This window comes from Apodemus sylvaticus, chromosome 3 (assembly GCF_947179515.1).
Source record: "Apodemus sylvaticus chromosome 3, mApoSyl1.1, whole genome shotgun sequence".
In the NCBI taxonomy this organism is placed as follows: domain Eukaryota; kingdom Metazoa; phylum Chordata; class Mammalia; order Rodentia; family Muridae; genus Apodemus; species Apodemus sylvaticus.
Window position 1 is genome coordinate 18,140,176 of NC_067474.1, and position 18,165 is coordinate 18,158,340.

At 40.8% G+C, this 18,165-nt stretch overlaps 1 pseudogene; it reads right to left on the minus strand.

Annotated features, from left to right (window-relative positions):
* Positions 1-15,888: 15,888 nt before the first annotated feature.
* On the minus strand, positions 15,889-16,237 carry LOC127679762 (oligosaccharyltransferase complex subunit OSTC-like; annotated as a pseudogene).
* Positions 16,238-18,165: the final 1,928 nt, after the last annotated feature.

The following is an 18,165-nucleotide window of genomic DNA, read 5'->3' on the forward strand; positions in this document are numbered from 1 at the left end:
TTTAAAGCAAGGGCGATTTTATTTTAAAAATTGTAATTACTACCTGAGAGCGTCGCTTGACTGCAGGGCACTGCACAGCAGACATGAGCATTGGTTCAACCTAACTCAGGCTTGGAGAGCTCTTAATTAGCCGTAACTCCAGCTCCAAGGAATCCCTCCTCTGACCTCTGTGGCACACACTAACAGACACGCGTTCAGAAATAAAAGTAAATACTTTTAAAGTCAGTATCTGTGGTGGTTTGAATATGCTTGGCCTAGGGAATGGCACTCTTAGGAAGCGTGGCCTTATGGGAGGAAGCGTGTCACTGTGGGTATAAGCTTTGAAACCTTCCTCCTAGACAGGTGAGAGCAGCCTTCTCCTGTTTGCCTTCGAACAATTCAGAACTTTCAACTCTTCCTACACCATGCCTCACTGGAAGCTGCCATGCTCCCGCTTTGATGATACTGGACTGAACCTCTAAACCTGTCAGCCATCCCCAGTTAAATGTTGTCCTTTATAACTGTTGCCTTAATCATAGTGTCTCTCCACAGCAAAGGAAACCCAAAGACAGTATTTCAAGGAGTTAGTTTCTCATGTTCATTGCAGTGTTATTCACAATAATCAAGATATGGAAACAACTTAAGTATCTATCAACAGATGAATGAATAAAGAAAAGGACACACACACACACACACACACAGGGATATGATGGAGTATCACCTGCTCTTAAAGAAAAAAAAAGGAAACTTTGATGTATGCCCATGAGGTTGTTGGCATTGTATTGAGGGAAGTCAGGAAGACAAACAGTGCTGCGTCAGGATCGTGGCATCTTAAAGGTCCAACTCACAAAGGCTAAGGAGAGGAGTGGCTCCCAGGGACAGCAAGGTCTAGAGAGATGCTCAGCAAAAATCAGTATTTTAAATTTTATTAGTTTTCATTTCAAACTTCTTGCTGTGTTTTTCTCTTGAAAATTAGCAGTTACAGTGCCCCCCAAATTTCCATGTAAAAATCAATTTTCTATGTTATTATGTAAGGTGGTCATCAAAGGAAAAGTAAAAATTAACAATAAGCAAAATGACCCTGACCTCAAGCAGTACTACAGAGCAATTGTGTTAAAAACTGCATGGTATTGGTACAGTGACAGACAGGTAGATCAATGGAATAGGATTGAAGACTCAGAAATTAACCCACAGAATTAGGGTCACTTGATCTTTGACAAAGGAGCTACAACCATCCAGTGGAAAAAAGATAGCCTTTTCAACAAATGGTGCTGGTTCAACTGGAGGTCAGCATGCAGAAGAATTCGAATTGATCCATTCTTGTCTCCTTGTACTAAGTTCAAGTCCAAGTAGATCAAAAACCTCCACATAAAACCAGACACACTGAAACTAATAGAAAAGAAACTGGGGAAGACCCTTGAGCACATGGGCACAGGGGAAAATGTCCTCAACAGAACACCAATAGCTTATGTTCTATGATCAAGAATTGACAAATGGGACCTCATAAAACTACAAAGTTTCTGTAAGGCAAAGGACACTGTCAAAAGGACAAAACGGCAACCAACAAATTGGGAAAGAATCTTCACCAATCCTACATCTGACAGAAGGCTTATATCCAAGATATACAAAGAACTCAAGAAGGTAGACTCCAGAGAACCAAATATCCCCCTTAAAAATGGGGTACAGAGCTAAACAAAGAATTTTTACTTGAGGAGTATTGAATGACTGAGAAGCACCTAAAGAAATTTTCAACATCCTTAGTCATCAGGGAAATGCAAATAAAAACAACCCTGAGATTTCACCTCACAACGGTCAGAATGGCTAAGATCAAAAACTCAGGAGAAAACAGGTGCTGGTGAGGATGTTGAGAAAGAGGAACACTCCTCCATTGCTGGTGGGGTTGCAAGCTGGTTCTACCACTCTAGAAATCAGTCTGGCGGTTCCTCAGAAAACTGGAAATGATACTTCCAGAGGACCCCACTATACCACTCCTGGGCATATACCCAGAGGATTCCCCAGCATGTAATAAGGATACATGCTCCACTATGTTCATAGCAGCCCTATTTATAATAGCCAGAAGCTGGATAGAGCCCAGCTGTCCCTCAACAGAGGAATGGATACAGAAAATGTGGTTTATTTACACAACGGAATACTATTCAGCCATTAGAAACAATGAATTCATGAAATTCTTAGACAAATGGATGGAACTGGAGAGCATCATCCTAAGTGAGGTAACCCAATCTCAAAAGAACACTCATGGTATGCACTGACTGATAAACAGATATTAGCCTAGAAGATTGGAATACCTAAGACATAATTCACATATCAAATGATGTCCAAGAAGAAGGAAGGAGAGGCCCCTGGTTCTGGAAAGGCTCAGTGCAACAGTGTAGGGGAATACCAGGACAGGGAAGTGGGAAGGGGTGGATTGGTGAACAGGGGGAAGGAAGAGGGCTTATGGGACTTTCGGGGAAGGGGGATCCAGGAAAGGGAAAAATCACTTGAAATGTAAATAAAGAATATATTGAAAAAAAACAATAAGCAAAATGCTAAAGGAAAACGCATATTTTTACCATTCCAAAATAAACAATTTATACCTTTGGTATGTCTTTTTAAACATATGGCCTATATCCTATGTACAATATGATTCAAAGGCTATTTAATTATAATATATATTTTCCCTCATTCTTTTTATATTTTAATTAAAATTATTGTTATAATAATTATTACTGGGTATCTGTATGTATGATGTTCATTTATATGTGTGTATATGATGTGTGTGTATGTGTATGTGTGTATATGTGTGTATGTGTGTGTATATGTGTGTATGATATGTGTGTATGGTGTATATATATATGATGTGTGTGTGTGTGTGTGTGTGTGTGTAGGTCAGAGAACAATTCTCCCATTCCACCTTTATTTTTGGTTGTGAGTCCAGACTCTAATGTGTGAGCCATTCATTTCTCCAGCTGTCAGTCCACCTCTATTTACATGGGATCCAGGGATCAAACTCAGGTTGTCAGTGCCCGGCAGCAAGCACCTTTACCTGCTGAGTCGTCTTTGCAGGGCAATTAGTCATACATTTGTCCTTTACCTCCTGTCCCTATACCAACAATAATCTGTCCCCCCCAACCTGTGACAGGTCCAGACACTGCCCACTGTTTTCTGTGGGGACACAGACAGGAGCTTTCCTCTGCACCACTGAGAGCACTGTTTATATATATATATATAATATTATATATTATAAGCATAATATATTATATATAATTCTTATAATATATTATTATATTATATAATAAATATATATAAATATATTTTATATATAAATTATTATATATATATAATGCTTTAGATCAGTTTGCTATCACTCACTTGCTTTCCGAGGAGGTTGTACCTAAACACATCCTTCCATAATAAGAATTTTAAGTGGGAAAAATCAGATTTAAATGTACATTTAATTTTAAATTATGAAACAGTCTTGAGATAAATGGAAAATGTTTTCAATATCTCTCCTTGGTCTTTTAAAACAGTTTTTTTTTTTTTGATGCTTTTTGAAAATGCTTATGAAGAGTTGCACTGTGCATTCCAGTGGTCTGTGAACTGCCACCTACTGGCCTTTGCGGCAATGACAGTATCATCCTATTCCTTCCAAAAGAAAGGCAGTTGAAAACCACTCAATTCATAGAACACTTGTATATTTTTGTAAATAAAATGATGAGGCCAAATGATCACATTAGTATTGAGGAGTCTGTGTAAATAGTGACTTCTTCATGAATTTTTGAATTTAAGTAAACATTTTAAGCTTAATCAGTCTGAAAATAAAAGCAAAAGCCTAAAAAGAATGTAAATCTCTGTGGCTGCCCAGTCAGGTCAGGGAGCAGACCAGAGTGATGCCTCTCATGGGCACCTAGAATTGCAGTGAGGATGCAGAAGGCTGTTCACCAGGCCCCGCAGCACTACTGTCAGAGGTACTCTGTGTTGGTGTCAATCCACTTGATCCTTACATCGATATGAGGCGACATTCTACTTAGGAAGAAGCTAAGTGAAACAGGCAGCTCGGGGCCAGGGAGAAGTCAGTATGCATTCTTAGCTGCAGTGATGTAGGGTCAGTGTAAGTAAGGGCTCACTGTCATCAGCTGCAAGTCTGAGAAATAAAATCCTATGGTGTTCAATCACAGGAGCACATCCCCCGTGGGAACTAGGGCCCAAGGACGATGTTTCAGACTCTTCTGACTCCAGCTGTGCTGAACAATAGCCACCAGATACTGTGCTGACTCCACTCCCTCTGCTGTCCCTGGAAACTGGACATGTTTGTTGCTATGGTCACCATCACCATCATTCGCCAGAAGGAATTTTTTGGACATTAATGTGATAAATAATAACATTTCACAATAGAGTTCTTAGTATTGAGCCATTTATGCATCCTGAAATGAATGTATTTTTAGATAAATATCATATTATAAACATGATCTTTAGGAAGGTGTATAGGGAGGGGGGTCTGGTGCCCTCTTCTGGTGTCTCTGAAGAGAGCAATGGTGGTGTGCTCATATACATATTATACATAAAACAAACCAATAATTGTTTGTTTTTTATAAAGAAGGTGTATAGGTGTTGATGTGCTCCTGGCATCACAGAAACAAACCCCAAAATTTCCTTATGTGCCAAAGTGTATAGTATGTTTATGTGTGCCTTAAAGATTTAGTAGAATGTATGTTTTATTGAGAGGTAAACACACACACACACACACACACACACACACACACACATACACACACTCTAGCTGTCTTTAGACATACCAGAGGGCATCAGATCCCATTGCAGGTTGTTGTGCGCCACCATGTGGTTGCTGGGAGTTGAACTCAGGACCTCTGGAAGAGCTGTCAGTGCTCTTAAGTGCTGAGCCATCTCTCCAGCCCACCGTATCTCTTTCTGTGGTTAGTTTTGATAATTAAAAAATTTGCTAGAACAGCAATTCTTGAAGGTTTTGGTCTTAGGAATTCTTTGAATGTTTAAAAGTTGCTAGGGGCTACAAAGAACTTGTATGGGCTACCACTCTTAAAAATTAAAAATAGATGCATTCAATTTGCATTTCCCTAATGATTAATGATGTTGAACATTTCTTAAGGTGCTTCTCATCCATCCAAATTTCTTCAGGTGAAAATTCTTTGTTTAGCTCTGTACCCCATTTTTTAAATAGGGTTATTTGGTTCTCTGGGGTCTAACTTCTTGAGTTCTTTGTATATATTGGATATTTGGCCCTCTGTCAGACTTAGGGTTGGTGAAGATCCTTTCCCAATTTGTTGGTTGCTGTTTTGTCCTTTTGGCAATGTCCTTTGCCTTACAGAAACGTTGTAATTTTATGAGGTCCCATTTGTCAATTCTTGATCTTAGAACATAAGCTATTGGTGTTCTGTTCAGGAACTTTTCCCCTGTGCCCATGTCCTCAAGGGTCTTCCCCAGTTTCTTTTCTATTAGTTTCAGTGTGTCAGGTTTTATGTGGAGGTCCTTGATCCACTTGGACTTGAGCTTAGTACAAGGAGATAAGAATGGATCAATTCGCATTCTTCTGCATGCTGACCTCCAATTGAACCAGCACCATTTGTTGAAAAGGCTATCTTTTTTTCCACTGGATGTCTTCAGCTCCTTTGTTGAAGATCAAGTGACCATAGGTGTGTGGGTTCACTTCAATCCTGAGATTTCACCTCACACCAGTCAGAATGGCTAAGGTTAAAAACTCAGGAGACAGCAGGTGTTGGCGAGGATGTGGAGAAAGAGGAACCCTCCTCCACTGCTGGTGGGATTGCAAGATGGTACAACCACTTTGGAAGTCAGTCTGGCGGTCCCTCAGAAAACTGGGCATGACACTTCCGGAGGACCCTGCTATACCTCTCCTGGACATATACCCAAAGGATTCCCCGGCATGCAATAAGGACACATGCTTCACTATGTTAATAGCGGCCTGATTTATAATAGCCAGAAGCTGGAAAGAACCCAGATGTCCCTCAGTGGAGGAATGGATACAGAAAATGTGGTATATTTACACAATGGAATACTACTCAGCAATTAAAAACAATGAATTAATGAAATTCTTAGACAAATGGTTAGAACTGGAAAATATCATCCTAAGTGAGGTAATCCAATCACAAAAGAATACACATGGAATACAATCACTGATAAGTGGATATTAATTAGCCCAGAAGCTCTGAATTCTCAAGACACAATTAGCATATCAAATGATACCCAAGAAGAGGGAAAGAGAGGGCCCAGGTTCTGAAAAGAGTTGATCCAGCATTGTAGGGGAGTACCAGGACAGGGAAATGGGAGGGGGTGATTGGGAAAAGGGCGGAGGAGGGAGGGCTTATGAGACCGATGGGGGGGAGGGGACCGGGAAAGGGGAAAGCATTTGAATGTAAACAAAGAATATAGGAAATTTAAAAAAGGGGGGAAATAGATGTATTCAAAGTTAACTTATTTTTAAAATAAGAAACACAGTAACTACTAACATATTTATAATATTAATACTTTTTATGAAACAAATTAAAATATCTTCCATGACAAAACTATTGGTGAGAAGGGTGGTATTGTCTTTATAGTTTTGAAAATCTCCTTATTGTATGATTTGCAAAAGACAGCCCAGTTTTCATACCTGCCTCTGCGCTCAGGATCAAGTTGTTTTACTTTGGTTGAAATAAACTGTATGTAGGAAGTCTGTGTGAGCATGGATATGTATTTGGCAAAGAGAAGAAGACATAATCACCTATTTAGAAAGCAATGAGTACTTCTTACTCAAACTACACTTAAACTGTACATGTGGTTACTGTGAGAATCTGGAAGTTCGTGTCCATGGAATTTTAACAGAATACTAGTCATCAAGTAAATATTGAATCCCTGAATCACAAATGTCTAATTGTTGACGTGGCATCACATTTAAAAACCACATTTCATCATCTCTATGGATCATAGGAGGAAAGCTTTGAGTACTAGGCAACTGGTAAAGCCAGGGTGGCATATGCATTCTCCAAATGCAAATGCATTTCCAAACTCTTACTTGAGTTTGAAAGCTCTTTTTTTTTTTTTTTTTTTTTTTGGACAGGGTTTCTCTGTGTAGCCCTGGCTGTCCTGGAACTCACTCTGTAGAGCAGGCTGGACTCGAACTCAGAAATCCGCCTGCCTCTGCCTCCCAAGTGCTGGGATTAAAGGCATGCACCTCCACTGCCCAGCTGAAAGCTCATATTTTATAATTGGAAATTGCCTATTACTTGACAGGCTCATGCTATGCAAGTGTGTGTGTGTGTGTTATCTGTCCCTGAAAAAGTATGTGAGGGTCAGCTGCCTTTCCTCAGGAGCTTTTAACCTTGGTTTTTTGAGACAAGGTTTCTCACTCGGACCTGGGGCTCACTGATTAATATCAGTTGGCTAGCCGGTGAGTTCCGTGATCCTCCTGCCTCTACTTCCCCAGCACTAGGAATGCAAGTGTGTACCACCACACTTGTTTTGTTTGGTTTGACATGGGTCTTGAGTTGAACTTAGCTGCTCATGCTCGCACATGAACAAACTCTCTAATGATTCATCTATTCCTCTAGCTCTCCATCTAGGCATTTTAAAGGAAAAGTTTCAAATACATACTGCTCTTTGAACAGTCATAGTTTGTCAGGTTTTTTTTTCCCCAGTGAAGAAAGAGGTGGCATCCTCAACTAGGCATCCCTATGCTTTTCCTTCTAAAGTTCTGCATGTGCGCTATGTTAGCGAGGATAATCATGTTGCCTGCTATTCCCTAACCTCAGAATCCACCCAAAGGCTTGTTTCCACCAATGTGAGTGTGCTACGTGCTACACAAGCAGCACATTTAGGAGCCACTTTGTTTCCTTTCCTGTGGGGTATTTATCCTGCACCATATCTCTGGTAGGTCGCTGCTACTTTCTATACAGACTTGGTAAAAATGATCTCTCACATAATTGACTCTGACTTTGTTTAAGCTACCATCAATCTTTTCTTCTCTGACTTTGGGGTCATGCTTGTCTCCAGAAGAGTCTGTAAAAGCCCCATGGTTTTGTTGGCTATTTTCATTGTTTTTGCTGATTTCTTTGATCATTCTAAGTTTATTCTGATATGTTAAGGGGAACTTAAGTTACTTTTCCCAGACAGCTACCATTGTTTCAGACTTAAAAAATTACTATTAAAATTTCCTGATTTGTCTTGCACCTCATGTGAGCAATAAGGTGTAGTGGTAATTTAGTTAACCCACTTTGAGGTCCTGGCAGTGCACTGCCGCCTGCCAGAGAGAGACTGGTTGGCTAGCTCTAATCTTCCCCACAGTTGGCATATATTTCCCTCTGGTAGTCCTGGCTTAACACCTTCTAATTCTATGTTTTATCTTTGTTGCCCTGTTACCTTCTGGGCAGTTCCCCCATTGGGCCATTTTCCCCCTTCCGCCTACATTTTGGATGACTTTTCTTCTGTAGTTCCTAAATCCCTTTGCCATCAAATCATGGTGAATCTTCTTTCTCCTCTCTCTCCTATCTGTCCCACACCTAGGAATTCTGAAAGTCCTGCCTCTGTCTGCTCTGGCTTCTGGCATCTTTATTTACCAATTGTAACCAGCTTGGGCAGGGTTCCTCAGTGCCTTACAGGAGGCACTCCTGTAAGCAGTTTTGGGAAACAAAATTAACATTATAATACAAGTAGCATTAGGCCAACCCCACTTCATTTCCTCTTTTATGTCCAATTAAAAAGGTGCTTTATTCTCATATATAAATTGAACAAAACCATAGCAGTTGTAAATTACAAAGTATGATATACAGTTAACATCTAGTCTATCATATTTGTTAATTAGTACCATCTATCCTAACTTCAAGATCTAACAATTCTAGAACTAACTTACATTCTAATTTTAGCTTGCATTACCATCTTTAAAACATCATTTTAAATCTACATTATCTCTCTCAATGCTAAACAACTTAAGTTTGATTATGAGACTATAACTGGTCTTCGACCCCGTCAGAAATTTGAGAATGAATTATTACCTGAATATGCAGGAAGCACAAAAACATAACTTCCAAAACATAAACAAATTTTAGAGATAGCTGACTACCTGGGCAGCCCCTAATTTACAAGGTTGGACCATGTGTCTTCAGCCTTCTGGCTGAGAAACATCTGACAGACCTTAAATGAAGCAGGAATTATGAAGGACTAGTTTGCTCTGTATTGGCAGAGCTAAACTGTCAATTATCTATCATTGTGTCCTTTCTTGGACAGCATTTTTTGTCTGTAGATGAATAGAGGAATTTTTGTCCAGTAACTACCTTGCCATAACTAGAGTGACTTTATATGGAGGTTTCAATGCTTAAATTCTTCTTTGAAGGGGAACGGGGAAGCTGTCAGGAGCAGCATTGTCAAATGATCCTTAATAATGAAATAACATTAATTAAATATCACATTTTGTGGATTTCTGATGTTTTTGAAGACTATCTATGTAAAGTATATCTGAACTATTAAACCTCAACTTCTCTCAGCCATTTCTACTTGAGTAAATTGAAAATACTTTATTATAATTAAATTAGAATCTAATATAACCATGAATTTACTATCTGGCCCTTTTGTTACTTAATCATCTTAAACAGTTTATAATAGCAGCTATTAGAAGAACTGGGTCAGAGCCTTGTATTCATAAATGTGTATCATTTACAATAGCAAGGAAATGAAACTAGCTTAGATGGCCATCAACAGATGAATAGATAAGGAAAATGAGGTAATACATGCCGTGGCATTATTCAGCTATATAGAAAATGGAAATCAATGAAATATTAGGGAAATAGATGGACCAAGGAAATAGTATATTAAGTGAGAAGACACAAACTCAAAGAGGTCTTTCTCATTTAAAAATCTAGCTTATAATGTATATATGAATGTATATAGGTGGAGTGTGTATGGACATGGGCTATGAAACTAGGAAGGAAGCCACGAGAGGGAGAAAAAAAGCCATTAAGGCAGGTAGCATTGAAACAGTACACACATGGCAGGGAAGCAGAAGGTTGGTGGGGACGGGTGGGCACAGTGGAGCAGAGGAAAGGGAGCCAACACAAACTGATTTTGTTTGAAAATGCCATTATGTAGACCAGCAAAATGGCTCAATGGCCAGCAATGCTTGTTGTTAAGCCCAACAACCTGAGCTTGATCCCCAGAATCCACAGTGGATCTCAGGATCAACTCTCCAAAGATGTCCTTTGACTGTGTGTATGCTGTGGTATGCACAGACATACACAGTTCTCTTTTCTCTCCACCTTCCCCCACACTTGTTTTTAAAAGTGAAGCTTAATATTGTAAATGCTAGCTTAAAAATTATGGCAGATTGTGGTGATACATGGCTTTAATCTCAGCACTTGGAAGGTAGAGTCAAGTGAACATCTGTGAGTTCAAGGCCAGCCTGGTCTATATAGTAAGCTCCAGGTTAGCCAGGGCTACACAGTGTGATCTTGTAGACTTTTTTAAAATAAGGAAAACCTATTTTGAGATTGTTACCATGCCTACCTTGTACTATGCATTCAGAAGTAATTGTAATGAGTAAATAAATACACATTTCCCTTTCTACTCTGAGTTGTTTCAAGAAAGATACCCTGCTTTTATATCTTTCACAAATATAACTCATTCCTTCCTTCCACAAATGTTAACTGAACATCAATGATGTATATCAGATCTCACTCAAAGTTAGACAATATTGAGGCCACTGGTTTCAGGGAAATTACATTCATTATATTAATGAAGAAGAGGAAATCATTTTATTTTTTGAGAAAGATGAGGGAATAGATGAGGTGAGTTTAGGAGGGGACACAGTTCAGTTGATAGAGCTGGCCTAGCCTGCAGGGGGCCCGGGATTCAGTGCTCTCATCACATAAAAGTTGCTGTTGTTTCACAAACTGTAGTTCCAATATTCCAGGGTTGGAAGCAGGAAGAGTTATCCTCAGCCTCAGTCAGTTGCTGGTCAGCCTAGCCTTTATGAAATTCTGTCAAGATAAATATCATAACCATAAGAAGGAAATACAGCGGCATGACTGATATCAGAGGAGAGAATGATACAGGGCAAGTATGCATGTTGCCCTGGAGAGATGGCTCAGTACTGCTTTTCCAGAGGATCCAGGCTCAGTTCCTAGCACCCCCATGGCAGTACACAACCATCTATAACTACAGTTTCAAAGGCTCTGACACCCCCTCCTGGCCTTAACAAGCACCAGGATCATACATGGTACACATACATACATACATATAGGTAGGACACACATGCACATAAATTTGTTTTAGAAAAATGAATAACTATTTAGGAAAAGAATATCTAGGAAAGATAGCATGAACTTGCATGAACTTTGAGAAAGTCAGCATTCCTTGGGCAGGATGGTTGGCATCTGACAGGACCGTATAGATGGGAATGCAACAGGAAAGGTAAGACGCAAAATCTGCTTGCTATGCAGTCAGACTCAGACCATGCGGGTTTTAGGCCACAGCAAGAAGATTGAGCTTTATTGTGATGTAATGGGGAAGGCAACAGAAAATCAAATTTTTATCTCTATCTTCCCATTTCCTTTGCCCCTTCTCCCTTGACAACCATCTTTCTACTTTCTGTTGTTGCTGTTCTTAAAGGAATTTATTTTGTTTTTATTCATGCCTATGTGTGTGTGTATGTGTATGCAGGTACCTGTAGAGGCTAGAGAGGGCCTTGGTCTTTGTGGCTGGAGTTCCAGGCTGTTGTGAATAACTCCACATGGATATTTAGAGCTGGTCTTAGGGTCCTCTGCATGAACAGTAAATGCCCATGAACACTCATCCCAGTCCCTCTACTTTCTATTTTCATCTACTTACAGTACTTGTGTGTTTGCTTCGTTAGATTCCCATGCAGAAGCAAGATGGCGCTGTGTTCTTTCTGCATCTAACATTTCACTTAGCACAAGATCCTCTCTCTTCATCCCTCTTGTTACGAAATTCTCTTTCTGAGACTGAGTGATATTCTGACTATGGGAACTTGTGAGACATTGATGACCATACCTAAAACAAAACAAAACACAAACAACCAACATAATTATTTCAATAGACAATGAAAAAAATTCCTTCATGATAAAAGCACAATAAGCTGGGGAAATGGACCCACAAGAGGACTTTCTCATCAGGGTATTCTATAAAGAATCTACAATGAACATTCTACTCAAAAGCAAAAGAGCAAAAAACCTTAAGTTCAGAAACAAGACATGGAGGCTACGCTCGACCTTTGCTTACAGCATTTTACCAGAAACACGGATCAGGGTAATTAGATGAGAAGACCAAGTAAGCAGGATCAAAGTTGGAAATGAAGTGTCATCTGAATTTGCACCATAGATAACCTCGTATACAGAAAATTCTAATGGATATGCTAATGACACTGCAAAAGACAGGTACAATGGATACTGTAACATTTGCACTCAGAAGTCATCCATGCTGCTCCCCATAAGCAGTAGCAACACAAAAATAATGCCAAGGAACAAAAGCACTTATAACAGCATCAATAAGAATAAGTTAATTTAATGTGAGTTCTGTAGAAGGCCGCCCAACTGTCATTCTTGGGAAGCTACAAACTGTTTATGAAAGAAGTTTAGAAGACAAAGATACACAGATGTATAGCTATGTTCATAAATTAGGAGATTCAGCTGCTTCCCTGTAGTCAGTACGACCCCTCTCAGCTCTCAGTTGACTTTTTTACGTGGAGTCAAGAGGTTCTGAGAGCAGCTAACCACAGTTGCTGTAAATTCCTGAGCACAGTAGCCATGCGTGTCCAGAAGACAGCATCTCACAGCATCTTCCCCATCCTTGGACTCTGCACTGCTGGCCTGCTGCAGAAAGAAGCTTCTCTGACCAAGGCACACATCACTAATCTATGGGATCAAACAGAAATATTTAGAAGAGCATTTGACAACATGACCATTTAGCAATAGCAATTGTAGGTCCCCACTATAGGACCTATGACTTTCCTTGTCAGGGGCTTTGGATTGGATTCACAGTAGTCTATGTAAATTCCCTGCTGTGAAGCAGACCTCAGAACCAATCAGGAAGCAGTTGCTCACCCCATATTTTACCAGTGAACACATCTTGCCTCCTGTGTTGGAGTCCAGCACTCGGTTCTCTATTGGGTACCAACAGCTTTTCCCCCAACCAGCCTACACAGCACATTTGGGAACTGTGAAAATAGTCAGCACCGAGTCAACTTTTCAGGTTAGTTCCAGAGTGATATCTCTCTTTACCTTGAAACCAACTCATCTGTTAACAATAAGATCTTACCATCTAGTTCTGGTGGTCGGCCAAGAGTAATAGCAATAGGTTACATTGTTTGGGGGGTCTCCTTGACCAATAACTCATAGTTACCACTGAGATTTTCATTTAATAACCAATGTCTTCTGAGGAAGCACTGTTTATCCACAGTGGTCAAACTCCTGCTACTTTGATTCTTTGTGGGTGTTTTTTTTTTCCATTAATTAATTTCTGCCCTGATGTTAATATTTTTCTCTCTACTGATTTGAGGTCTCATATACCCTTCCTTTTCTATCTTAGTAACAGGGATCAATAAGCTCTTTATTTGAGATCTCTCTGATTTTATTTATTTATTCACCTTACAAACCAGTATCAGCTCTTCTTCTCCTCCCAGTACCCCTTCACTGTGGGGCTAGGTGCAACCTCTCCCACTGAGGTCAGACAAGGTGGTCCATTTAGGGGGACTGGATCCACAGGCAGCAAGTTCAGGGACAGTCCTTGCTCCAGCTGTTGGGGGACCCACATGAAGAGCAAGCTGCACATCTGCTACATACATTCAGGGGACCTAGGTCCAGCCTGTGCTTGCTCTTTGGTTAGTGATTCAGTCTTTGGAAGCCCGCAAGGGTCCAGTTTAGTTGACTCTGTGGTCTTTCTGTCGAGTCCCTGTCCTCTTTGGGTCCCTCAATTTTTCTCCTAACTCTTCTCTAAGACTCCCTAAACTCCATCTAATGTTTGAGTGTGAGTCTCTGCATCTCTTTGCAGCTACTGGGTGAACCCTCTCAGAGGACAGTTATGCTAGGTTCCTATCTGTAAGTATAACAGAGTATCATTAATAGTCGCAGGGATTGGTTCTTGACCAGGATATTTTTTTTTTTTTTTTTTTTTTGGTTTTTCAAGACAGGGTCTTTCTGTGTAGCCCTGGCTGTCCTGGAACTCACTCTGTAGATCAGGCTGGCCTTGAACTCAGAAATCCACCTGCCTCTGCCTCCCAAGTGCTGGGATTAAAGGCGTGCACCACCACTCCCTGGCAGGATATGGGTCTCGTTGGTTAGCCATTCCCTCAGCCTCTGCTCTATCCTTTTCCCTGCATATCTTGTAAGCAGGACACACATATTTTGAGTAGAAGGTTTTGTGGGTGGGTTACTGTCCTTATCCCTCCACTGGGAGTCCTGCCTGCTACAGGCTGTGTCCACTTCAGATCCATTTCCCCCACTGCTAGGAGTTTCAGCTAGGGTAACTCCCATATACCCTCTGGGGCCTCTCCCCATGCCAGTTCTTTGGCACATCCTAGAGATTGCCCCCATTCACAGTGCTTCTTGGCCATTCAAGATTCTCCTGCTGAGAATTTTCTGTTTAGCTCTGTATCCCAATTTTTAACAGGGTTATTTGGATTGTTAGTATCTAACTTCTTGAGTTCTTTATCTATTTTGAACATTAGTCATCTATCAGATGTAGGGTTAGTAAAGATCTTTTCCCAATCTGTAGGCTGTCATTTTGTCCTGATAACAGTGTTCTTTGACTTATGGAAGGTTTTTTAGTTTTATGAGGTTTCATATATTAAATCTTGACCTTAGCATCTGAGCCATTGGTGTTTTGCTCAGGACGTTGTCTCCTGTATCAATGGGTTCAAGGCTATTCCCCACTTTCTGCTCCTTTAGATCGAGTGTATCTGGGTTTATGTTGAGATCTTCCATCCATTTGGACTTGAGTTTTGTGTCGGGTGATAGATAATGGATCTATTTGCATTCTTCTACATGCAGACATTTAGGCCAGCACCATTTGTTGAAGATACTCTCCCTTTTCCATTGTATGGTTTTGGCTTCTTTGTCAAAAATCAAGTAAGTGTGTGGGTTTATTTCTGGGTCTTCAATTTGATTCCTTTGTTCTACCTGTATATTTCTATACAAACACCATACAGCTTTTATTACTATTGCTCTGTAGTACAGCTTGAAGTTAAGGATAGTGATACCTCCAGAAGTTCTCTCAGTGTTCAAGACCATTTTAGCTATCCTGGGTTTATTGTTTTTTCCATGTGAAGTTGAGACTTGTTCTTTCACAATTCTTCAACTGTGTTGGAATTTTGATGGGAATTGCATTGAATCTGAAGATTGCTTTGGGTAAGATGGACACTTTCACTATGTTTCTCCTACCAATCCATGAGCAAGGGAGATCCTTCCATCTTCTCATATATTCCTCAATTTATTTCTTCAGAGATTTGAAGTTCTTGTCATATGGGTCATTCATTTAGTTGGCTAGAATTACACCAAGGTATTTTATGTTTTTGTGGCTATTGTGAAGGATACTATTTCCCTAACTTTTTTTCTGGATAGGTGTGTAAAAAAATAATCACTTTATTCAATACCAAAGTTTTAGGAGGAGTATATTTTCCTTAAGAAATAAAAAACCTCAGAAAAAATGCCATGTAACATAGATGGTACACTGGGATAGGTCACCAGGAAAAAAATACTGTAATGAACTTGTCTCTGATACCATGACTTCCAGTCCTAGCTTTGATATGCTTGCTAGGATGTCACTCAATGTAACGTTTATGCTGCTCTTCATTCTATCCACATTGCACAAGGGGGTGGATCAGCCTTTAAAACTTTACTAACAGGAGCAAATCGGGGATCCACTGATTTCTTCTCAAAAGCCCATCAGGTAGCCCCTGTAAGCCAAGAAAGCTACTGGTCTCTGATGCCCATGTTCATCAGTCATTGAACCAACACTTGGAGGCTCAACAATATCATCATAGATTATTCCTCTGGTAATGAGGAAATAAGATACTGCCACCTGGGCGTACACTGCCAGCCAATGGCATGTTCACCCAGGGTGGTTTCTTCGGGTTCAGTTTGGGGCATTCGAGTACTAAGAATAGGACTCGGTACAGAGTCTCCTTGTCCTCAGCGGTAGGGCCAGCCCTCTGGTCTCCAGCCTCCTGGGCTGCCTGGAAATCTTTCCCTAACTTCTTTCTCAGCTTGTTTATTGCTTGCATAGAGGAGGACTACTGATTTTTTATTAGATATTTTCTTTATTTACATTTCAGATGTTATTCCCTTTCCCCTCTGAAAACTCTCTGTCCCATCTTCCCTCCCCATGCTCACTAACCCACCCACTCCTGCTTCCCTGTCCTGGCATTCCCCTACACTGGGGCATCAAGCCTTCACAGGACCAAGGGCCTCTCCTCTCATTGATGTTCAACAAGCCATCCTCTGCTACATAATGTGGCTGGAACCATGAGTCCATGTGTACTATTTGGTTTGTGGTTTAGTCCCTGGGAGCTCTGGGGATACTGGTTGGTTCATATTGTTGTTCCTCCTTTGGGCTGCTTGGGTCCTTTCTCTAGTTCCTCCATTGGGGACCCTGTGCTCAGTCCACTGCTTGACTGAGAGTATCCCCCTCTGTATTTGTCATGCACTGGCAGAACCTCTCAGGAGACAGCTATACCAGGCTCCTGTCAGCAAGCTCTTGTTAGCATCCACAATAGTGTCTGGGTTTAGTAACTGTATATGGGATGCATCCCCAGGTGGGGCAGTCTCTGGATGGCCTTTCCATCAGTTTCTGCTCTACACTTTGTCTCTGTATCTCCTCCTATGGGTATTTTGTCCCCCCTTCTAAGAAGGACCCACACTTTGGTCTTCCTTCTCTCTCCCCCAAGCAAACTGCAAGAGGAATTTTATTTAATCCAGTATGCTGGGGTTGCCCTGCACATGGGGAGAGAAAAACCACACCAGCTCACACAGCGGGCCTTTATACAGTCCTCAGGGCAGCTGCCATTAGGCACAATGTGATTGGCCGAACAGTGTTACCTTTAAATTAATTGGTTGTTAGGGAATGAGGGAGGTGGCCAATGGTCTCAATAATTCTGGGCCTTCCCTAGCCACAAGCACTTCTCTGTGGTCTGAGGAATGCAATTTAGCCTCTACCTTCTGGGAGGGGCAAGTGTTCTATGACCTTTGCAAAGTTCCTGAGCTGACCCGTTCATTCCTCCCTTTTCTCTGTGCATGCTTCAATCCTGAAGCAATTGCTGGTGTTTTGATATTCCCTGTCTTCTATGTCTAGCTCTTTGTATCTCTGCTTTAAGATCATTAGCTGTACTGTACCTATGTGTTTCTTAACAATAGCGACCAAGCAGTTCAAAATGTAAGGGCTAAAGGTCAGCAGGAGAACAATTAAGGACCCTAACAGGGAGGACATGTAGGGGAGGAGTTAAGTCAAGTCTCGAACCATCATTGATTCTGTTTTCTCCCTTTTCCGCATGGCTACCTCTTTCTTCACCTTGGCCATTGACTCTTTAACAACCCGGAATGGTCTATATAAAAGCAACGCCATTCAGCCAAGGCAGCACAGAGCCCTCCTATCCTGCAGTACTGCTTCTGATAATGAAGTCAGTGGTTCTTGAAGGTGACTGATAGACGTTTCTATTTTCTCCATTTCTAGCTGGGTCCTCAAGTAGTGCTATGTCCAATTATAAAATGAACCACCAAACTGATTTCCAGAGCAGTTGTACCAGCTTGTAATCTCACCAGCAATGGAGGAGTGTTCCTCTTTCTCTACATCGTTACCAGCATCTGCTGTCCCCTGAGTTTTTGATCTTGGTCATTTTGACTGCTGGAAGGTGAAATCTCAGGGTTGTTTTGATTTGCATTTCCCTGATTACTAAGGATGTTCAACACCTTTTTAGGTGCTTCTCAGCCATCCTGTATCCCTCAGATAAGAAAGAGGTCCCATTTTTCATTTTTTGTTTTTTTTTTGGTTTGGTTGGTTTTTTTTAAAAAAGTTATTTATTTAATGTATATGAGCATCCTGTTACTGATACACCAGAAGAAAGCATTGGATTCAATTACAGATGGTTGTGAGCCACCATGTGGTTGCTGGGAGTTGAACTCATGACCTCTGCTCTTAACCAGTGCTCTTAACCCC